We start from the raw sequence: 15395 nt of genomic DNA, 5'->3' as shown, positions 1-15395 counted from the left end.
TCTTAGTGGAGTGTATATTCTTAAATATGTCCTCATGATTTTTTAAAATTTTACTGGTATCTGTTGTAATGATGCCTTGTTCACCTCTAATTTTATTAGTTTGTTTTTCTTCTGGTCATGTTTGGTAAGGGTTTATGAGTGTAGTTTATTCTTTCAAGGAATCAATGTTTTGTTGATTCTTTGCATTTTTTTGCTTACTATTTCATTAATTTCTGTACTAATCTTTATTATTTTTTCCTATCTACTTATTTTTGGTTTGCCTTGTTCTTTATTTTCCAATGCCTTAAGTGAAGAATTTTGTTGTTTACTTGTGACATTTCTAATTTTTTAATGTGGTTACTTAAAGTATAAATTTTCCTCTTAGGACTATCTTCATTGTGCTCCAAAGGTTTTTGGTATGTTGTATTATCATTAGCATTTGATTCTATGAATGTTTTTATTTACTTTTTGGTTTCTTCAGTAACCCATTAATTATTCAGTAGTGTACTGTTTAGTTTCCATTATTTTGTGTATGCTCTATAATTTTTCTTGTTGTTGATTTTAAGTTTTATCCCATTGTGATCAGATAGAGTACAAGCAGTTATTTTAACTTTCCTGTATTTGTTAAGATTTGCTTTTTAGAAAATGTTCCACATGCTACTGAAAAGACTATATATTCTGCAGCATTTGGATGGAATGTTCTGTAGATATTTGTTAGGTCTGTTTGTTCTGTGACCTCATTTAATCCAGATGTCTCTGTTTATATTTTTGCCAGAATTACTAGTCAATTGATGATTGGGGGGTATTGAAGTCACCTCCTACAGTTGTGCTTGGTGTTATCTGTGACCTTAAGTCTAATAGTATTTGTTGAAACTGGGAGCACCCATGTTAGGAGCATATTTGTTTGGAATTTTTTTGTGTTGAGTAATATGCTATTATCATGATGGGCTTTCCTTTATATGTGACTTGATTTTTCTAACTGCTTTCAATGTACTTTCTTATTTTTTTGTGCTTAGTAGTTTAAATATAATATGGTGGTGAGAGGTTCTTTCATGATTTTTGTATGTTAGGCATTCTAGAGGCTTTCTGTATCTGTTTTGGCATCTCTTTCCCATTTGGGGGAAAATTGTGTTCTATGATTTTGTTGAAATTACCTACTATAATCCCCTGCTCCACAGGGTACATGCATGGAGTGAGCTAGCCAGAGCTCCTAGTTCTTTCACCACCTCTTAGTTCCCTGCTCCTTGTTCCCCTGCTGTGGGTTTGGGGCTGTGTGGACCCTGTGAGCTTTGTGTAGAAGCAGGTCCCTTGCTGTGCCTTCCTGATTGAATGGCTCCTGGTTCCTCAACTCCAGATGCCCTGCTCCAGAGGGGGTGTGTGTGGAGTGAGTAGGCCTGAGCTCCTGGTTGGTTATCTACCCCCCAGTTACTTGAACCCAGTACCCCTGCTGCTACCTTGGGGTGGTGTTGTCCCCACACAAGGGCTGTGCAAGCAGGCTTTTTGCACTGGTTTCCTGATTGATTGGCCCCTGAGTACCCAAATCCCTATTCCCCTGAGTCAGAGGGCTCACAGGCCACTGTGGGAGCTGGCCTCTTGTCCCGGGCTTCCAGCTTCCCAGTTCCTGGTTCTCCCAACCCTGATCCCCAAGTGCTAAAGAGTATGTGCAAGTGGAGCGAATAGGCCAGAGTTCCCAACTCCCCACCTCTCAGTTTTCCTGGTACCTTTGATGTGCCTGCAATCTCCACAAACTACATCTGTGGTTATAACCCCATTATACACCAATATGGTTCACGTTTAAAACAGAACACCTACTAAAGATCCCACAAGGACAAATACTTGCTTTCCCCTCAATATAATAAAACTTTTCCTCAAGATGGCTAGTCCACAGTTCAAAAACAAAACAAAACAAAATGCCCAAAAAAATTCAGAAAACTGAGAGATCTGCACCAAGGACCACAATGGAAGCCTCCAGTGAAATCAGAGAAATCAACAGAAATTCAATCCCCAAATGAAAACAGGACAAGCAACGTGACCCTCATCAAAAGAATTGGTGAGTTGGAAGCAAGCCATCGAAAAGCCAATAACTGCATAAATGAAGTTGAGTAGAATCATCTCTTAGAGCACTCAGATTTTGACACTAAATTTAAGTTAATGGAAGAATACCTTACAAGTCTCAAAACGGATATAAATGAATTAAAAGTAAGTTAACAAATGGAAAATCTCAATAACCAGTGAAGCTTAATGAAGATTTGATCAAATGTGAGAATGAATTTCAGGAAGCATGAAGAAAATCAGACCTCAAACTGAAATCATATTATAAAAAAGGGATGGACACAATGCAAAAATAACACAACAGAGAACAAAAATCAAATAGAGCTTTTAGAAACCTCTCTAGAATGTCTTACTAACAGAGTTACTCATGTGGAAGACAAAACCTCTGAGCTGGAAGACAAGACAGAAGAAATTGATCAGGAGGCCAAAAGCTTTGCTAAGTTCAAAAACTCATGTGAACAGAATACAAGGTAACAGTGGGATACCTTATGAAGACCAAACATCCTGATTGTGGGTATACCAGAAGAAGAGGAAATTGGGGACAGAGGCATAGAAAACATATTCAACAAAATTATTGTAAGGTATTCTTCCATTAACTTAAACTTAGTGTCAAAATCTGAACAACCAGAGGTCTAAGCTACTCAGGAGCAAACACCCTGACTGGATGTACATGCCAATACAATAATGACACACAGAATTTGTTCTTCTTTTTCAGAAGTTAGCGAGACCGGAGGAGATAAACTACCCCTCACACTTCAGCCAAGCCACAGCTGAAACCACATTGGGGAGATGAGCAAGAATATTTCCATGCTAAAACTGATATCAGTGCCAGGGTGAAGGAGACAGACCCTGAGAATATTCAGCACTTACCAAAGCAGAGATCCAGAGGTTCCTAAGAGTTTATCACTGAAGTAGACTTAAAACTCACCCATGACCGCTCAGGGAATTTTGTGGAAGATGGGGGCAGAAAGATTGTAAGAGCCACAGGTTGAGACATCATGCCCAGAGGTATTTCCTCCCCCTTAAAATAACTGATTGCTGCTCCCACAGTGTATAACCCACAACCCCATAGGGAATATGGCAACCCCACTCAAGAGGGTCCCTTGCAGAATTGGGGCAGGGATGAGGAAAAAGAGGTCACTAACACATAACATATCCATACAAAGTATATTGATAATGTAATAATAATGAAAAGACAAAAGATTAAGTTATTCAGAAAGGGTGTTTAAGTTTGTGGTTGTGTGGATTCTACTATTGTTTATTTCTAACTTCTATTTATTAAGCTTAAATTGCATAGCTTATACTAGTTTTACTTTAAGAAGCTCAACTGTCTTCATACAATATATGCTCAATGTTAATTTAAAAATAAAGAATTTAGAAAATACCTATTATGCCTTTGGAGTGAAGTTCTTCTTCTACCATAACCTGAATTCTTATGTTCAATTTCTTCATGGTGTCCCAAGTGTCTTGACATTCCCATTCATGCATTCCTATTAGTTTATCTTTTTTTTGTTGGGCTGTCTTAGATATGCCACCATGTGTTCTAAGAGTTTATATATTCTGTCCTATCCTTCCCCTGGTGAGACTTTCTACAGAGTTTTCTATTTGACTTACTCTGTTTTGCTTTTCTAGTATTTCTGATTGGTGTTTCTTCAGTATTTCCACGTCCTTACTCATGTCTTGTAGTACTGATCTTATTTCATTCTCTTGGGAACAGGAGTTTGTTCTTCAGGAGTTTGTTTTCTTCTTTGATTTCTTTACATATAGATAAAATCTTTTTTTTGAAATCTTTGTCAGGCATTTCATCTGAATTAGTCTTACTAGAGGTCATTTCTGATGGATTTATAATTTTTGGTGGAATTGTATTGTCTTGATTTTTGTGTTTTTTGTATCATAATTTATAGACTTTTGCATTTTGAGTTAATTTGATACTTGAGTTTTCTAATTATCTGCAATATTCTTAGATGTCTAAATCTGACTTTAGGAGGTAGGAGTTTTAGGAGCCAGGCATGGCTCCTATATTCTGAGAGAAACAGCAGAAGTGACCTTAGGTGTTGAGTTTGCCTGCTATGCAAGTGTCCTAGCAGGCTGGGTAGAGCAAATTACTGGCAAATTCTAAAATTCAACTGATCAATATACAAATTTAATCAAAACCAGCCCAGCATATTTTTTCAAGTGTAGTGATTAAAACAAACAAGCATAATCTAACAAAGTCAAAGACCCTAAGGGTGTGTGTTGTCCCACACCTGTAATCTTGTCAACTGGGAGGCTAAGATTTCTAGTCTGAATTGGGTTGTAAGTCATCCTGTGGCCAAGTGAAACCCTGCATCAGTAATGACAGAAGAAAACGACAAAGGACCTCTAAGTCAGGAAATATCAAAGGCCACAGTAGTCAACACCAAAATACAGCTTATTTGAGAATTGTAAAGCTGACCAAGAATATGTCAATCAAATCTAGCACGTGTGCTGCCCTGACATGGAAGGTGAGCTTAGCACTTCCAGTGCAGGCCTATGTACCTGGCTTTGTGTAAGTAGGCCCTGTTACCTTTTGGGATGGCTTCCAATCTCACCAGTGCTGAGTGCCCACCTTTGTCTCTTTCTTTTGCACTGCCGATTCAGTTAGGCTGCTTGGGCCGCTGGATCTAGTTTACTGATCGGTTGTGCTGGGTGCTGTGTGGCTGGAGGTGGTGGTGGTTGGTGAGTTCTCTGGTGGTTCATGGCGCGGGTGGTTGGGGGGCAGGAGGTTGTGCAGGATGGCTGGAGTTGTGCTGGAGCTGCTCAGCTAGTCCTGTTTGTGTTCCTTTTCAGCAGTTGCTCAGCTCGTCTCTGCTGTCTTCTTTGGCTTTCTTGACTTTGCTAGGAGGCTGGTATGAGTGGAAAATCCCCTCACCTGGCTTTTGTTCCTGAAGCTCTGTGCTGGGTTGGGTGGGTACAGAGGTCAGGGCCACAAGTACTATGGCAGGAGCCACTTTTGGCTGGTTTCTTGCTTGCTAGAAGCTCTCAGTCATTCCTGCTTCTCTGCTGTGGTTGGTAATTCTTTATACACCTTCAATTTTTCAGTATAAGAGTGTATTTTGTTGGTTTTCTGTTTATCCCCCCCAAGGCTGCTTTGTTATTGCTACTATGTTACCGTCTTACTCAGAAGTCCTACCCAAGAATTTCTTTCCTATTTTTCTCTTTCTTTTGTTTTGAGACAGGATCTTGGGGTGTAGTCTAGGATGGCCTCAAATTTGTTATCCTCCTGTCTTATCCTTCCTGCATGCTGCGATTATAGATGAGCATCATGATACAAGACTTAATATTTTCTTCTTCAAACTGAGACTCCTCATTACCTCAAACAGCCAGATTATTGTATAGGAAATTACAGTTTGCTATGGGATCCAGGATCAAACTTGCCAGGTATTGTTTTGATAGGCAATTATCTATGCTTTTAGATCTCATAATCAAGTGAGCAATATCTTACTCTGTTTGGTAGGAAACAGCTGCAGTATTCCCCTGAGTCCATCTTCAGGGCAATGCTCCCATTCTTCATTTCCCAGGGGCTGTCCTGCAGAGCAATGAAGTCCTGCCTGTTCTGTTAATAGGGGAAAAATGTGAAGGGCTGTGTCCACTGCCAAAGCCCTTTCTGGGTGGTAGGACCCATCAGTTTCATCTGTACCATGTGTCGTCTCCTGCCTGTTCTGTTGTGCTCACTCAGAAAGTCTTCTAAATGTAAGACTCCATCTCACATTCCATTTCCAGTGAACCTGGTCCAAGGCAGAAATCCTGAAGTTGCTGTTTATCTCTGAAAAACCCTGAAGCTCTTCAGTCCATAAAAATGTTTCTTTTTTCTTTCTAGTGAACAGCTCATGATCTTGCCATGATCTTCCTTTTTGCCCATTGTCTGTAAGTTGAAAATTTGTGGGGACGGGGCTGGAAAGATGGCTTAGTCGTTAAGGCATTTGCCTGCAAAGCCAAAGGACCTGTGTTTGATTCCCCAGGACCCACATAAGCCAGATGCACAAGGGGGCACATGTGTCTGGAGTTCATCTGCAGTGGCTGGAGGCCCTGATGTGCCCATTCCCTCCCTCCCTTCCTCTCTTCCTCCCTCCCTCCCTCTCTCTGTCTCTGTCTCTCTTTTGCCTATTTCTGTATCTTACTCTCAAATTAATAAATAAAGATAAAATATTAAAAAAAAGAAAAAGTGTGGGGAAATTCTCTCTGGGTTCTGTGCACCTGTCTTGCCAGTGCATTCACACAGTTCTCTGGAAACTGAACAATGCCCCTCCTTGCTCCAGGGGAGCTCCCAAATGCTCTCATCATGGCCCAGGCATGCATAATTAACAGGAACCCCCCTCCTCCACACTGACACTATCCTTTTGAAACAAGTGTTGCTTGCACAACATTTTGACTTTGATCAGGAGGTGAACAAGTACTTCAGGCTTTTCTTTGTTTGGGAAGAGCAGGGCTTAGGGGTGGTTGTACTATATATAATACGGAACAAAATTTTACTTCTTTTACACAAGGAAGTTTTAAAAAAAGGTGAGAGGTTGGTGATCTATAAGCTACTGCTATGTCGATTGTTTCTTCCAAAGTATACTTTTGCCAACATTTACTTCTTCAAACCACATATCAGAGTGTGATAGGCTAGCCTTTCATCTAAACTATGGTCAGAGGAGCCACCAAAAGTGAGCTTGCAAAGAGAGAACGTCCCCCTACTGATCATCAGAGTCGCTCTATTGACGCATTTGAAATGGTGTCCCTTCTCCAATTCCTTCCAAGACGACTCCCACCTTAGTCCAGATTCCCCACGTCCACTTGGCACTGCAGTGGTGCTGTGCTAGTTGGAGAGTGAAGGGCAGTGGTGCAGATGTGGCCTCTGCTGTTCTCAGAGAAAAGGGAGGCACCCGGTGGGAGCATCTGCAGGCCTAGCTAAACTGACCTGAAGAGGTCAGCAAAGGTTTCCTGAGGGCTGAAGCCGAAAGATAAATAGGGGATTGTCTGATGACAGTGTTGGTGGGACCCTGTATGCAAAGAGTGTTCCAGGGAGAAGTAACCAGCCTTGTCAAACAGCATAGAATCAGGAGAGAATAATCCACCAGGAAACTAAACTGTAAAATGGTTCTGGGACTTATGGTTGGAAGTGGACATGTGCTTGGGCTGGAGCCTAGATAGACAAGCACAGACTGTTTTGGGGGAAGATGGAGCTACTCCAAGGTTTTACTTGGGAGAAGGCCAGCTATTGGCTTTGGGATAGAATAAAGAACTAACTGCAAGTGAGTGAGCTGGAGTAGGATGAAGGAGGTGTGACAGATAAAGGGTGGAGCTTGGAGAATAATGCCATTCTCAAATAGACTCCAACTTGCGGTCTTGAATACATAGGCCATTTCTAAGTCCTCAACGTCCCTTCCTTCTTACCCATTAGGATATAAATGTCAGATTTCAAAAATGTTGCTTTTTCAGATGCCATTCCTGTCACTAAGGATGCGTGTGTTATTTGAATGACACCCTCTGTGTTGACAGCCAAGCCCCAGTGTGCACTGTCAGGAAGTGTCCATCCAGATCACCTTCTCAAGCCTTTTAATAGGCGGCAGCTCAGACTTCCATGTTATCATTTCTTCTAGAAGAGTTTTTTCTACTGTATACCACTAGCTTTATTCCTAATCATGTTTTGTTGCTTGGTTGAGGCATTCTATTTGCTTATTATTCAATAATTATTAGTGGAGGCACTAATGGTCAAAGAATCAAGAATGTTCCTTCTCAAAATAAAATAGTCATTCCTTCCTTGAAGGCATTTAGCATTTAAAATCTAATGAAATAGGATATTTCATCCAAATATCTGTATTATGTCATACTCTAGCTGGCCATCACAGGTCCATCTTCTCTTTCCACTTATAATCAAAACTCACTGAGCCAAAGCCCAGACGTGCAGGTCACATCATGTAGTCACAGTAACAGCAGCAAGCACTTGCTGGATCAGTGCAAGGTATTGTTCTCATGGCTGCCACCCATTGAGTCTGTGTTATGACCCCAATCCAGCTTCAAGAAATATCCCTATGATCAGGACCATGAAGCTGACATACCCAGTGACTTGTTCACTGGTGTAACAATATTTTTAAATTAAAAAAAATAAACTTTAAAATTTGCACATCTATGGCCTACTCACCATCTCAACCAAATCATTTGTCCCTTTGCCAATTTCCATAAGTATGTGAAGCAGGCTGGCTGTCTGTACCATTGCCAAACAGCTGCTCCAGATAATGTCTGCTACTTCTGCAAAGTTTGCAGTGGTTTCTGAAGGGGATGTGTAGGCTTTCAGTACCCCTGCTTATCTCTTTGCATAACTGCGAAGTCACCAGGCACAGGAAGGACCCCCAGCAGAAGAGCACAGGAAAGGCTGCCTGGCTGAATGTCCCTCTTCTTCCACTTGCCAGCTCAGGATAGCTTTCAGGTCTAGACAGGGACTTCAGCTAAATGCTAGGCTTCTGATCAGCTGATGGAACTGGAGACTTTAGTCAGAATACAGCAAAGCCTCAGTTACCTTTTCCCTTCCCTCCCATCCCACTTTCCCTTCTCACTTTTTAAATTAGAGATACTAATTATTAATTATAACCATAACATATATGGGTTTAAAGACAAAAATAAAAGCAAAACCTCAAAAACTGTTGAGTATATGACTAATTTACCTATACCCCTATGGGGCTCTTTTCCAGTCCATAAATCAGCAGTGACGTGTGCATGGATATGTGTTGGTATACATCCCTTAGAAATAAATTAGAACTTGATAGAAACTTAACTTAGCTTGACCTTTAATAGTACAATTTAGCATGTTGTAGGTGTTTCTATGTAAGAATATACAGACTGAACTACAACAAAGTGTTGCATCTGTGGCTGTGTCAAAATTTATTTAACCAGACTCCTCCTAATGCTAGATGTTTTAATCTTTGTGTGAGGATGTGGTGTGTTTGTGTGTGTAAGCTTTTCAGTGTGAGTGCAGGCATGGGCATGTCCATGGAGGTCAGAGGACAACCTCATGTGCTGGTCCTCACCTCGAACCTTGTTTGATGCAGGGTCGCTTGTTTGCTGGCGCAAACACCACACTACTTGGCCTTGCAAACTTTCAGGGATCCTCCCATTTCTGCCTTCCATCATGCTGTAGGTACAGTGGGACTACAGACACAGTACTGTGTCCAGCTGTACGAGGGTTCTGGGGATCTGGACTCGGGTTCTTATGCTTGCACAAGTGCTGTACCCACTGAGGTATCTCCTCAGCCTCTACTAGTAGATTTTAAAGTTATACATTTCTGCTATTATTGATGAACATTCTTGTGTTTATGTGGATGCATAAAGTTCTAGAAGTAGATTTTTCTAATAAAAAGTAATGTGCATTTTAAATCAATCTAAATGGTCAAGTGACCATCTGAACTTTGCACTCATTTAGCAGTCTGTGTAGAGAAATTCCTTATTTTGACACTGGCAATTTCCAAACTTTGCACTTCTCCACTTCTATGTGTGAAAGGAACATAGCTCACTGTTTCATCAATACTTCATACTTGAAAGTAAGTTGTTGCAAAACAAACTCATCTCATGAATCTATATTAAAAAACATACATGGTGTAGAGTCAGGAGAGATGACTCAGTAGTTAAAGGTGCTTGTTTGCATAGCCTCAGTCACACATGTGTCTGGAGTTCTTTTGCAGTGGCACTTGACCCTGGAGTGCCCATTCTCATTCTTTCTCTATCTGCTTGCAAATAAATAAATACACTTAAAAAATATACACTGTGTTTAGTGCCAATAGAGTTTTGACTGCTTTTATACAACATTGTCAAGTTAGGAAAAGTGTGCTGTATCTAGAAAAAATATTCTATAGAGGAGACACAGAGGAATGAAAATGTAATGTTGACATGGTACCATGGTCATTGGAGTTGACATGTCACAGAAAAAGTTTGTTTAGTAACAATATGTAACCAAGTGGGAGAGGAAATTTGAATGATTTAGGTGAGTTAACTAGAAAATCTAAAAATCCTATTTTCTTAGTTCATCAAAGATTTGTTGTGTAAGGGCCATGTTGTAGGTTCCCAGATATGCAGTGTTCCATTGGAATCTGATGAGACAAAGTCAGTGCCTTGTTTTTCATGGGAGTAAATAGCCCAGTGTTAACTGATCAATGGTTTTGTGTCCTCCTTACCACTCTCCAGTAAGTACATTCTCTTGGCTTGATCCTTCTGGAAAGCGTGTTGTTTACCACATAGATTTAGAGTGTTGACTCACCCCCTCTCAATTTCAATTTATTCATCTATAAAATGAAATCAACGAGGGAGGAAAAGCTGAGACGCTTGGATATATATCATGTGATGCATATGATGTAAGGTGCTATTTTAGTTTGGTTTTGTTTTCATTGACTCTTACTCATCAGATTACTGATAAGGAAGCCAATTCAGAGCTAAGTAATTTGCTTATGATTCATATTTGCTGGTTCTGGATCATACTATTGTTTGAATGAAAAAGAACTAGTTTTAGAAAAATGCATAGTGTGCAGTCTCACCACAATGGCCATCTGTAGGCTCTCTAAGTTTTACTTGTCAGTAAGAATAATGTACGAAGGCCCATATGATTATTTTATAGCCCTACCTGTAGTTTCTGAAGCTGTAGGATAACCCACATAATGCAAGTCTGATTACTGATTTTATGCACATGGCAGTTTAGTTAGTATAAAGCAGATGTTTGAAGGAGCTTGTTTTATGTGATAGTGTAATCTCCACATAGTGATGGCCGTGGATTCAGATGAAGGTGTGCTATGAACTTTCAACTGTGTGAATTTGAGCAAGGCATCGAGTCTGAGAGACTTAAGAGATCTGATTTATACAGCCAAAGCTCTCAGTGCACTTGGCATACTTCTAGGTGTTGAGACAAGGCAGGGTTCAGGCCTACCCCCCCTGCCTCAGTCTGGTGTTTTCCTCTCCTTATAGAGCTTGAGAAAGGTACAGGTTTTCTAGGAGTACCACATTTTAGTGGTTGTTTCCAAGTGATTCATGTGTGCTGGATCGCTGGGAACTCCCAAGCCTAGAGATTTTTACTATAACTGGAAAAAAAAATTATAGTTGCAGCACCTGTGTTCCCAGTAGAATGTTTCCATAGGGAATGGTGCCTTGTCTTTGACTATCCTGTGTGTTGTCATATTGGTAATCTTAAGAAAAAAAGAAAGGTAATGTGTTAAAGTTATACAGACTCTAGCATTTCCTCACCTCTTAGTTCCTACATAGAAATCATGGTGAGCTGCTGAGAAAACAGGAAAGGGCAGAGTCCCTATTGGACTTCAATAATTATAGAAATTAAGATTTAAACTAGTCATAGGAATTGTAGGCAGACTTTCAAGTTGTTTATATAAAATAGGATGACATCACTTCCATAGTTTCCATGAAAGTTAAGTGAGGTAATTTTCAGATATGTACAGTGTTGATCAGCTTTCCATAACAGATACTTGAGAGAATAAAGTAAAAGAGAAGGATTATTTTATCTCATATTTTGTCCCATTACTTTTTCCCTGTGCTAAGACAATATTCACATCATGGCAGAAGTGCTTGGCAGGGTAAGCCAGGAAAGCACTAAAATAATTAAATAAATCAATAAAAAGGAAGAGACCAGAGGCCCCATTAATGCCAATTTACAACAAGTTTCAGCTCATTGGAGGACACTCGAGACTCAAACAGCAGCTCCTATAAACTTATTAGAAATACCCGTCCTCTTTTCAGAGTTTTATTTATTATGTGAAAGTAAAGAGTGAGTGAGAGTGACAGCAAGAGAAAGGGAGGGAGGAAGAGAGAGAATGTACACACCAGAGCCTCTTGCTACTTGAAACAAACTTAAGATGCATGATCCACCTTCTATATCTGCCCAACAAATGTGTTTGACTCCAATTTAAAATATAATTAGAAAGATATTCTGATTTCACCATACATATATGTATACATGCATTTATACACACACACACACACACATACATATACACATACATACATACATACAATGATACAATGGAGTATTTTTAGATTTTAGATCTAAAAAAAACACTTAAAATCTTTTAGATTTTAGATCTAAAAGACCTCAGCTATAAAGAAAATATCATTTGAAGGAAAGCAGATAGATCTAGAAATCATGTTTAAACAAAAAATGGAGGCAAAAGAAGAAATATTTACATATATTAAATATTATATGTATTATTATCTGAACATTGTAAATATATTAAACATGTAAATATCTATTTATGTGTATAATATTTAAAATATTTAAATATTTAAGACTTAAGTATTATAGATATGTATGTATAAAACATGAAAATAGAAAGGGGGGTTTATATGGAGCCTAATGAAGAGTAAGAAAGACAAAGTATTGCATGTATTCTCTCATACTTGGATCATGATTTATCTATATATGTATATATGAATGACATGAAAACAGAAGGGTGATTATTTTGGAGGAAATAGTAAGGATATGAATATGAGCAAAGCACATTGATATGTCTGCATGAAAATGTTATGATGAAACCTGCTATTATGTACATGTCATAATGAAACCTATTATTTTGTCCATCAACTAAAATAATTAATTAAAATAACGTCTGATTTAGCTATTGGAATTTATTTAAAATATAGTAGGGATGATTTCTGCCTTAAGGAACATTAAAATTTGGGATTAGATGAATGATGCCAACTTTTTCTTTTTAGTTTAAAGAAATGGCACAATAGATTTTTTTCTTTTAAAAATTTATTTATTTTTATTTGTCTTTTTATTTCTTTATATTTGTTTATATACTTATTAGAAACAGAGAGAGGGAGAGAGAGATAGAGAATGGGCACACCAGGGCCTCTATCTAGCCACTGCAAACAAATTCCAGACTCATGCGCCATCATGTGCATCTGGCTTATGTGGGACCTGGAGAATCAAACCTGGGTCCTTAGGCTTTGTAAGCACGCACCTTAACCGCTAAGTCAACTCTCCAGCCTGGCACAATAGCTCTTTATGAATTTGTTCTAACATATAAAAAAGTGAAGGATTTTGAAATTAATTACTGGTATGCCTACTTCTTCAGTCTTAATTTGTTTGTGCTACTATGTAAAAATATTCAAAGCTAAGTAACTCTTAAAATTCCGGAAACTGGGTACCATCTTGCTGTCTCCTCTGGAGAGGAAGAATGCTATCATCAGACAGATGGGAAGAAGGGCAGTAGAATTCTCTTCAGCTTGAGACCCTTTCCTACGAGTTTAGCCCAGCTGGATAGGGCAATACATCCGAACACTTGAGAGGTAGGGGCAGGAGGATCTGGAGTTCAAGTTAGTTACATAATGAGTTCAAGGCCAGCATGGGCCAGATAAAACCCTATCTCCAACAACAATAATGACAAGAGTTCTGAGACCATTCTTAAGGGTTGAGCTCTTATGACGCGTCACTCTTAAAGGCCAGTCCTTACAGTACTGTTGCACTGAGGTTTAGTTTCAGCCTGAGTATAGAGAGGAATCCATTATTCAAACAATAGCAGATTCTAACATCAATGTTTTACCCATAACATATCTCTTTCCACTTTTCCTGCTGTCCTTGGTCGTATAATTTTAATGCCCATTCTGAATTCTCTCGTAGAATGTCAGTGTGTCTGCATAGATAGGGTGAATAGTTGTGTCTTATTCAGATAATTTGTATAACCCTGCATCATGGCTGAAGAGGCTTCTCAGCCCTTTATTTGTTTTGTTTTGTTTTTTCTTGTCAATGTGCGTTACAGAGATAGCATATACATCTGAGAGGTTCAGGGGTACTGTGTAAGAGTTTAAGTGGAGACTCCCTCAGGAGGAAGAAGATAAGACAATGAGTTCAGTGGAGTCTGCCCATGTGGATGCAGGGCAGGCTTACTATCATTGCCTGGGCCGGCCTTGTCTGTGGGAACCTTGGCAGTCAAGGGCTTGCAGCTCTGAGGGGTGATGCTTCTTTGAAGGAAACAGAAGGGTGTAAATTTTATCAGCCTTTTTGTTTCCTGTCTCTTGAAGCCATCAGTTGCTTTTTCTGGCTACACTGTGTCGTAAGATAGCACCTGGCCCAGATGGATCTCCTGGGAGTACTGTGAGAATCAGCACTTGTAAGGCAGCCCTGGTGTGGCAAAAGGCAACACCCCTGAAAGCTCAATGGCAGAGTTACTGAATTACTCAGGACAGAGGCAGATCTTTCCATTGTAAGTGTCCTGCGGGCTTGTCCTTTCAGATAGCAGATTTCATTGTGAAGGCTGGACCAGCTGCAGCAGTTTCAAAACTCCACTTTCCATCATATCCCTCCCCTTCTTCATCAGTCTCTTTTATTTTGATGTCATCATTTTTTCTTATAAGGGAATTGTGTAGGTAGTGTCAGGCACTGTGAGATCATGGATATCCAGGACATTTTGTGTCTGGAAGAGGGCATTGTAAGGAGTCCTATCCTTCCTTTGGCTCTTAAATTCTTTCCACCACCTCTTTTGCAATGTAATCTGAGCCTTGGAAGGTGTTATAGAGATGTTTCAGTGCCAAGCACTCCTCTGTCACTTCTTCTCATCACTATGGTGCCTTTTGAACCATCCCAGAGGTCATTGCCATCCGAGAAGAGAAGCTTCTCTAAGACTGACATTAATGTATGGGTATGAACCTTAACAGAAGTACTTACAGAGCTGTTTGGTGAGTATAATACATGCATTTAGCCAGACCCCAGCAGGTGTTGCACCCCTAGGGCTCATGACTTCCCCATCATAGGTTTTTCAGTATTAGACATGTATTCACTCCCGTGGAGTGGGCCTCCAGTCCAATTAGAGAGCAGTTGGTTTCCTCCATAAAAGACATGCCATTCTTTCACCCATTGACTCATTTGGTCTAGCTGGCCAAGCTTAAAGCTTACAGTGTCCACTGTTGTTTTCTCCACTGATGACTTCTCTCCCTCCCATGTAGCTACATGTAGTGCAGCTTTTCCAAGCTTTCTGTTAGCTGCTCTACAGGGAGCAGGTTTTCAGCTCAGCTCAGCTCTAGCAAGATTTATCAGTGACCTTGAAGCCAAAATATATGGAGTCTTCAGTAATAGGGTCTTACCATCACCTTGGCAATGGCCTGTAATGTTTTGGGAGCATCAGGGACCTCCCTGGCCAACAACTCACTAGAAAGTATCCCATCCTAGGTAATGAAATTTTTCTAGTAACAATCTATGGCCTCTTGGTATACCATTGTCAAAAAAAAAAAAAAAAAGTTTCCATATGGCTTATTCATACATACCCTCTTAAATTTTTATTAACCCTCCCTTTACTCAGTCTCTTCCCCTGACCTCACTTAGGCCATTTCACCCCTAGTAATCTGTTCTTCTACTTACATATATACAATACCAT

General features: G+C 39.8%; 1 protein-coding gene across 5 annotated transcripts in view; it reads left to right on the top strand.

The window, feature by feature from the left end:
• Rnf144b (ring finger protein 144B) overlaps positions 1–15395 on the top strand; it is a 236769-nt gene that overhangs the window by 164072 nt on the left and 57302 nt on the right. The window lies entirely within an intron of this gene.

This window comes from Jaculus jaculus, chromosome 17 (genome assembly GCF_020740685.1).
Source record: "Jaculus jaculus isolate mJacJac1 chromosome 17, mJacJac1.mat.Y.cur, whole genome shotgun sequence".
Taxonomy (NCBI): Eukaryota; Metazoa; Chordata; class Mammalia; order Rodentia; family Dipodidae; genus Jaculus; species Jaculus jaculus.
Note: the sequence above shows the minus strand (reverse complement) of the source record. Positions and strands in the feature narration are given on the sequence as shown.